This window comes from Hemicordylus capensis, chromosome 4 (genome assembly GCF_027244095.1).
Source record: "Hemicordylus capensis ecotype Gifberg chromosome 4, rHemCap1.1.pri, whole genome shotgun sequence".
NCBI classification, from domain to species: domain Eukaryota; kingdom Metazoa; phylum Chordata; class Lepidosauria; order Squamata; family Cordylidae; genus Hemicordylus; species Hemicordylus capensis.
Window position 1 is genome coordinate 30,704,676 of NC_069660.1, and position 7,657 is coordinate 30,712,332.

Consider the following 7,657-nt stretch of genomic DNA (forward strand, 5'->3'; position numbering starts at 1 on the left):
AATGTCTTTACCTGGTGTTTAGAAGAACAAAGGGATGAAGCCAGCTGGCAAAAACTCTGTGAGGTGGGTTACGCTGAGAGATCCATAACTGGCCCAGAGTCACCCAGGGAGTTTCATGGTTGAATGGGGATTCGAACCTGGGTCTTCCTGGTCCTAGCCCAACACACTAACCACTACACTATGCTGGCTTTCAATGCCAATATATAAGCCTCAAATGCTCTTTGTAGATTAATTAACAGAATGAGGGGCTTAGTAATTACTGAAAGTATTTTGTCATGAGGCGTGTCGTCAGTGGTAGAATGTGAAAATAAGATCCCTTCTGCATCATATATGTTTGCAAGTCATTTGTGGTGTTTATTTAGATTTCTCCGCCAGCCTAAACCCTGCTTTGAAAGAGATTCCTAGCAATGTGAGTAGCATTTTTTCCTCAGAGGTATGAAAGAGATTTGCAACACTTCTCCTTCCCCAGTGTAATTTCCATGTGTACATTCACATGTTTAGCCCCCTGTCAGACCTACAAGACTCTGAGCTGAACACTCTCCAGTTTACCCAGCATTATAAACAGTGGCACTTTCCTTGAAAATATGTAAACTCTTCGGTTATTAGGAAAAGGGTGAGTTATATTGCTTTTGAGCAAGGGTGAGTTAAATTGGCCAGATAAAGTTATTAAATAGAGTACTACATGCAGAGAAGTTCTTAGCATCAGAGCAGCAACAGTCTTCCAGTTAACAGCTTAACGCTCAAAAGGAAATAAGTTTATGTAACATCTTCAAACATGATCCTACATAATCTACCTCTCCCCCCACCCCACTCCTGGTAATGGACTTGCAGCTTCCTGGGCCTGAGTAAAGTGTCCCATCCATGCTAGGACCTGCGTATGGATTGTATCCTATTCTTTATACCATTAGCAAATGGAAAGTGCATGTGTTTGGTTTTGAGGAATTTCCCCATCCCAGCTGCTCTCTCTGCCTTGTCCCATCCTCTGTGGGGGCAATTACTTATATAGTAGAGTATTTTCAGGAGCTTAATCATTCCCATTAGAGCAGAAGTTAACAGAGTCTCAGGGGCAACAGCTTGTAAGTGATAAGCATGGAGATTCATGTAAGGTTAAACTAATCTACTTTATTCAGGAGGAGAAGCAGTAGCAGCAGCGAAAGTGGCCATCATAGTGCTCTCCCAGGAAGTTCCTGAGTACACTCTATCGATTGAGGGGGTCATCGAGGGAGACATAAACAGGAAAGAGAAGACCCTAACTATCTCAACTCCCAATGCCCCTAGTGGTTATTAGGGTTACCAGTGCAAAAGGTCGATGCCATCAGGGCGCTTTCCAGATTAGACCCTGCAACGGGGTCACGGCATCTCTCTGAAGTGTGCTTCCACACTTCCTGTGTTGTGACACCACAGTCCCTACGCTGACAGCAAGATGCCTTGTTTCAAATTCAATCGCTGCAATATAGTGCTATAACATTGTATATCCAGCATTTAGAAGTTGCTGTTTTTTCAGGTTGTTCGTTTTCGTGAGACTGCTCCAGCAGCTGGACACTTTGCTATTTACATTTTGAATGCGATTTTCCTGAACAGAAGCATTTGGCTACTGCTGAGCAGCTCATCTGGAAAGCACCCTGGAGCTGGATCTCACAGCCTCAGGTCCCCCAACTCTGAGGACTGTTTTTGGAAAGTCTTGCAAGGGCTGCTTCAAGGATGTGGTGGAGTAAAGAAAGTCACCTGTGCAAACTCCCACCCACAGAGGTTGGAATACAACTCAGTATGTTTCATTCAGTTACATTGTGCCAAGTTTCTTTTCACCAGACTTATCTCATGGCATCGTATTTGTTTGTATTGTGATCATGTCTACTCAGGTGGACATCCTTAGTCCACTTAAGCAGGTTGTTCAGAGTGGCTAATTTAACCCCTGCTAACTTGGCAAAGAGGCACCTTTTAACATAATGATTTTATTTATTCAATAGGGGGAGAGTAACTGGCCCTATCCACACCCAGCACAGTACCTCCGGTGACTGTTGCTGGTGTCTATCTTATGTTTCTTTTTAGATTGTGAGCCCTTTGGGAAGCCATTTTTGGAAGGGCGGTATAGAAATTGAATGAATGAATGAATAAATAAATAAATAAATTTCAGAGGCTATGCTTGTAAGTCTCTATGATTTCTCTTAAAGTACTGGTATCCTTTGTCCGGCTGAGCAGTTTGAATAATGACACAATTTTGGAAGAAGGCACAGTGTGTCTTCCTATACAACTGATGTATCATTGGAAATTTTCCAGACACAGGTTGGGGTGGGGGACCTTTGAATGTCCTCCACAACTAGGCTTATATTGCACAACACCAATATGTTGTTCAGAATTAATAAGGCTGAAAGTGACATTTTAAATTGTTTTGAAAACTGAATGCAATTTAAATTTAAAAAATGAATGCCACTCGTGGCAATGATCCACCTCAATTATCATGCCAGCTGATACATCTGTAGCAAGTGTAACATTTGCATTCGCTCTTAGCTGAATAGCAATTGTGGGAAAGAAGTGCACGAGGTATATACCCTGTGGGACCAATATAGCTTTATATTGGCACTAATGACTTCTGTGTGAAACCAGCTACATAGAGGTTCCCCAGCCATCTTCATTAAAGGGCGGTCTTCAATCACGTTTCTATTAGCTCACTTCACAGGGGTTTCTTTCTGTATAATAGCTGTGTTGATGGATTTGCAGCTGAGTCAGAGATAAGGGTGAAAAAAACCTGCTTCTTTGCAATTACAAATTAACCAGAGTTATCATTTCAAAGGCAGAAATTAAACAGTCAACAGATGCCTGTTGTCTAAGGCCACCCAAAAGTGACCTTATCTTTTTTTGGAGATCATTCGGAAGGTGAATGAATGCATTAGTCAAAAATTACTCCAAAAAATGTCTGGATTTCACATAGTGAGGCTGTTCTCATATAAAGCCTAGCCTGGGCTAGGGTGGGAACTTCCCTGATCGGGCCCAATCCTGGCAGACCAGTGCCATCTAGCCCAGCTTTTAAGCATGGCTGTTGGACAAAGGGGCCATTCACATGACCTACAGGGTGGGCGGGCAGAAGGCTTCCCAAACCTTGCCTTCTCCTACAGATGATCACTGTTTAGCTGGTGGGAACATGGATCACACTCCCACATGATCAGCTCTGATCCGTGCAGCATGGAGCAGAGCAGATAGATCTGAAGCCGAGCCTCCATGACGCCCACAATGCACTGTGCGACACACGTGCTGCATTGGGGGATTCCACCAAGAGATGGGCACTCTAGGTTCCTGTCTCTGTGTGTGGCCAGCTTGGAAGCAGCCCATGCTCGAACATGAGCAAGCAGCACTGGGGCATCCCTACCCCGGGTCAGGCTGCACATGAGAACAGCCTCAAGGTTAAAGGAGCGAGTGCTCCCTTACCCTCAGCTACCTGCTCATGTGCAAAGAAAATTAAAGACTTGATAAACCTGCTCAGACTGGAAGATGCAAATCCCACACCAACTCCAATGGAAGTGAACTACATAAAGCAAAAAGATCAAACTGAGCCACTATCTGACAACCATAGATATCGTGAAGCATTGGGTAAGCTTTTATACATTAGTACACTCACTAGGCCAGATATTAGTACAGCAGTTGGCTTACTTTGCAGAAAGACTGCATCACCAACAGTCAAGGACCAGAATGCAATTAAGAGATTTGTTAAGTATCTGAAGGGTACTGTACACTTTAAGCTCAAGCTACCAGCTAACAGTCAACCAAAACTAGAAGCATACGTAGATGCAGACTGGGGTGGAGATCTAACAGAAAGGAAATCCACCAGCAGTCACATAATTTTCTATGGAGATGGAGCCATAAGCTGGTCAAGCACAAAGCAAGACATAACAGCATCATCAACCACTGAAGCAGAATACGTATCAGCTGCACAGGGCAGTCACGAGATACAATGGCTGTGTCAACTACTGAAGGATCTAGATATAGATGTACCACAGCCCATACCAGTGTATGAAGACAACCAAAGCTGCATTCAACTTTCTAAACAGGAAGATGTAAAGAGGTGTACCAAGCATATTGATGTGAAGTACCATGTAGTGAGAAGTCTGCAAAAGGATGGAGTAATCAAGCTGATCTACTGCCCAACAAATGAAATGCTTGCAGATCTACTCACTAAGCCACTACCAAGACCCTGCTTTGAAAAGCTGAGAGAGAAAATGAATCTTGTGAACGGAGTCACGAGACATCGAGAGGGGGTGTTGGAAGTGAAGGACAATGCACTGTCTCTTGTTTCAGTGACATAGGAGGACAGACTAGTGAGTCAGAGGGCTAGAGGGTCAAGATATTGGTCATCCTTTCTCTACTGCTCTGACACTATCCCTTCAAAAAATGTAGATTGCTTATCTCAGGGACACTTCCTTCCTTCCAGCCACTTCCTTCCTCTCTCCCTTCTTCTTCCTGTTCCTTCTACCTTGCAACATGCAAGCTCCTCTGCCCTACACCATGTGTGCAGAGATGCAGAATCCATCTGCATCCAGATAGATAGATAGAAAGATTAGAGATCCAAACTCCTCACTTTCCTATCCAGAATGGAGTTTTCTAATAAATATCATTCATACTGATTTGAAACTATGAACTGCCTCCAAGTTACTTTACTCTCAGCATACACGCATGCCTAACCAAATTCCGCTGTGTTGTGCCTCTGTGCATTCTGCTATAATGAAAAAGGGTTTCTCTTACCAGAAAGAATTCCCAACATTGACACACTCTTGGCACATCTCTTTTTTCATGTGAGGGGGCTGTTCATCTCAATTGTCCCCTCAACATGCACAGAGGAGTGATTCAGATGACCATCCTCCTCACATGATCAAGGAATGTGCCCAAAGCACATCAGGACGTCCTCCATTGATATCGTGGTGGGCATATTCTCAGTGTGACTCCATCCTTATTGTGTGTGCCCAAGGCTATTTTGTCCAAACCTGTCCACTCTCAGTGTTTTTCTCTTTCTCTTTGTATGGGAGAGAATGACTGAGAAGCAAATGTCAAGGTATAATAAATATATTTTGAAAATACACGAGGAAAGAGGGAAACAACAGCTTAGGAGGAGATGGAAAAAGTTGGGCGAACCAAAGTGTTTTATTGCATATTTTACGACAGGTGTTACATTTACAGAGCAAAAGAATCTTTGTTGAAAATAAAAAGCCTCCCTCTGTTCCTGATGTTCTTTCCTCACATTAAGCTGTAATCTTCTGTTTGCAACATCACTGCTATCTCCACGGCAACAAATTGCATCGCCACTAGCAGCTGTACAAGGCCTTCACAACAATGCAGAGAACTTTGCACAATGATGACCATTTTCAACATGCTTTAGAATATAAGCGAAGAGATTGCATGACTGTGGAGTCACGCAAACAGCTGTCACAAAGCTCATCACCAGATCAGAAGAATTTAACAGCCTGGCAAATGTTCATTCAAGTAGAGTTTCTTGGGGGAAGGGGGCTAAAGGAGGTTGAATCATTATTGGTCTAATCCCATGAGTTATTGCCGCTATACGGCCATGGCAATTTGTAGGACAAGGTAATGGTATAAGGGGGCATCAAGCCCAGAGATAGCATAGCAACAGCCACTGATATTGTACCAGATTCCCTCTAGCTCTAAACATAATATCAGCTAAGCTTATTTGGCAACAACCCCTTGCTCCCTGTCCTAAAGGCTGATGCACTGAACCCCATATGTTGCACAAGATCAACTGTACAGCAATGTTTTAGAGTCATCTCAGAGAGATGTAGATATTCTCTGGCAAGTGGGGCAGATTTGGAAGGTTCACATTGGATGCTGCTTTTGGTCAAGTGATAACAATCCTTCGTGCTCAGAGGCAGCCCTTTATAAGAACATAAGAACAGCCCTGCTGGATCAGGCCCACGGCCCATCTAGTCCAGCATCCTGTTTCACACAGTGGCCCACCAGATGCCGCTGGAAGCCACAGGCAGGAGTTGAGGGCATGCCCTCTCTCTTGCTGTTACTCCCCTGCAACTGGGACTCAGAGGCACCCTTTCATGAAGCAAAGTTCCCTCAGGTGGCGGATTACTAATGGACCAGCTGGGCAGCAAGATGCCCCCCTGCCACTGGAGCAGCTCTTTCGGTCCCATCTGACCCTTGCAAGCTTTGCAAGCCGGAAAGCCTCTCCTCACACGCCTTGCAAAGCTTGCAACACCCATGAGGAGAGACGAGGAGGCTGCTGGCAAGCTTTCCCCTTCCTTGCTCTCTGTTCCACTTTCAAAGTTTGCAAAGACTGATTTTGGAAGGGAGCTGATCCGCACCAGGATTGCGAGGCAAGGCAGCATTTGGTGCCTCACTTCAGGTGCCAAAGTATCTTGTGCCACTGCAGTAAAAGCAACCTCTAAGCTTTGGCCATGTGAAACCTTTCCGCTTGAAATGGTCTAGTGCAAGGGTTCCCAACCTGTGTTACTCCAACCCAACCAAGCAGTTTTTTATTTAGCGAGTATCTGCTCTGTTTGAACCAGTTCTCTTGACCATTTCTTGCAAGCATTTTATGTGGTTGCTGTCCCACACCCAGCCCCTAAACCCACTCTCCTGTTTCCAGCTATTTGTTTTGGCAGGGGGTAGCTACATTTCCAAGGGGCTGCACTGAGAAATACAATTCCTAGGGGGTGTTATGATAAGGTGCATGCCCTTGCACCATCAGCACTCACGTAGCAACATTATGAGCCAGAAGTTGTTTTTTAAAAAAACAAAAACACCAGCTGAGCTTTTTTCTGAATGCTCACCAAGAACTCTTGCTATTACTGAGCCAGTTCCTAATCAAGCTAAGGGAAGTTCACTCATGAATGATTTGACCAGCTGTAGAGATCAGAATACACATGCAGTCAGCTAGCTTGAGGAAGAGGGAATGCATACTGTTGCTACAAGTGTAGGCTGGTGCCTGAGCCCCCAGTAGCATCCCATGCTGCTCCTCTTTGGGGGTGGAGAGCCATTCTTGTGGAAGCAAGCTTGAATTCTCCCCCCTGCTAAGCAGAGTTTATCTTGGTTTGCATTTAAATAGGTGGCTGTATGTGAGCACTGTGGGATGGGGCTGTAAGCTCCATGGTAGAGCATCTGCTTGAAAGGTCCCATGTTCAATCTCTGGTAGGGCTGGGAAATGCTCCTGCCCAAAACCTTGTAAAACTGCTGCCAGTCAGTGCAGCCAATAATGAGCTAGATGAACTAATGGTCTTACTCAGTATAAGGCATCTTCCTATGTTCCTAAGAGTTTAATGCTTTCTCATGATTTTCACCCTAACTCTGAATTCCAGATTTGATGCATCCACACAATGACCCTTACCTCTCAAGCCCAGTAAACCTTTTTCTGCAGCTTAGCTGCATCTAGACCTCCAGCACAAGGCAACTGTGAAACAAACCACCTCAAGACGAAGAGCCATGCATGTTCTTCCAGAGCAGGCTGGACCACAAAACCAAATGCAAAAGCTTTGTAGATTTGACCATCATGTGTTAGTCCTAATACAGAAGATGGTGCCAGGGGAAAAGAAATTTAAATTTGCCACAAAGTTATATTCACTGAATTGCAAACCAACCATTTGCATTCGCCTAATATAAGATTAGATTATGTGAGGTTGGGAATTTTATTCCCTTCCTCGGAGTATGA

The 7,657-nt window shown here is 44.4% G+C and overlaps 1 protein-coding gene across 1 annotated transcript in view; it reads left to right on the top strand.

Annotated features, from left to right (window-relative positions):
* KCNB1 (potassium voltage-gated channel subfamily B member 1) overlaps positions 1-7,657 on the top strand; it is a 393,304-nt gene that overhangs the window by 351,764 nt on the left and 33,883 nt on the right. The window lies entirely within an intron of this gene.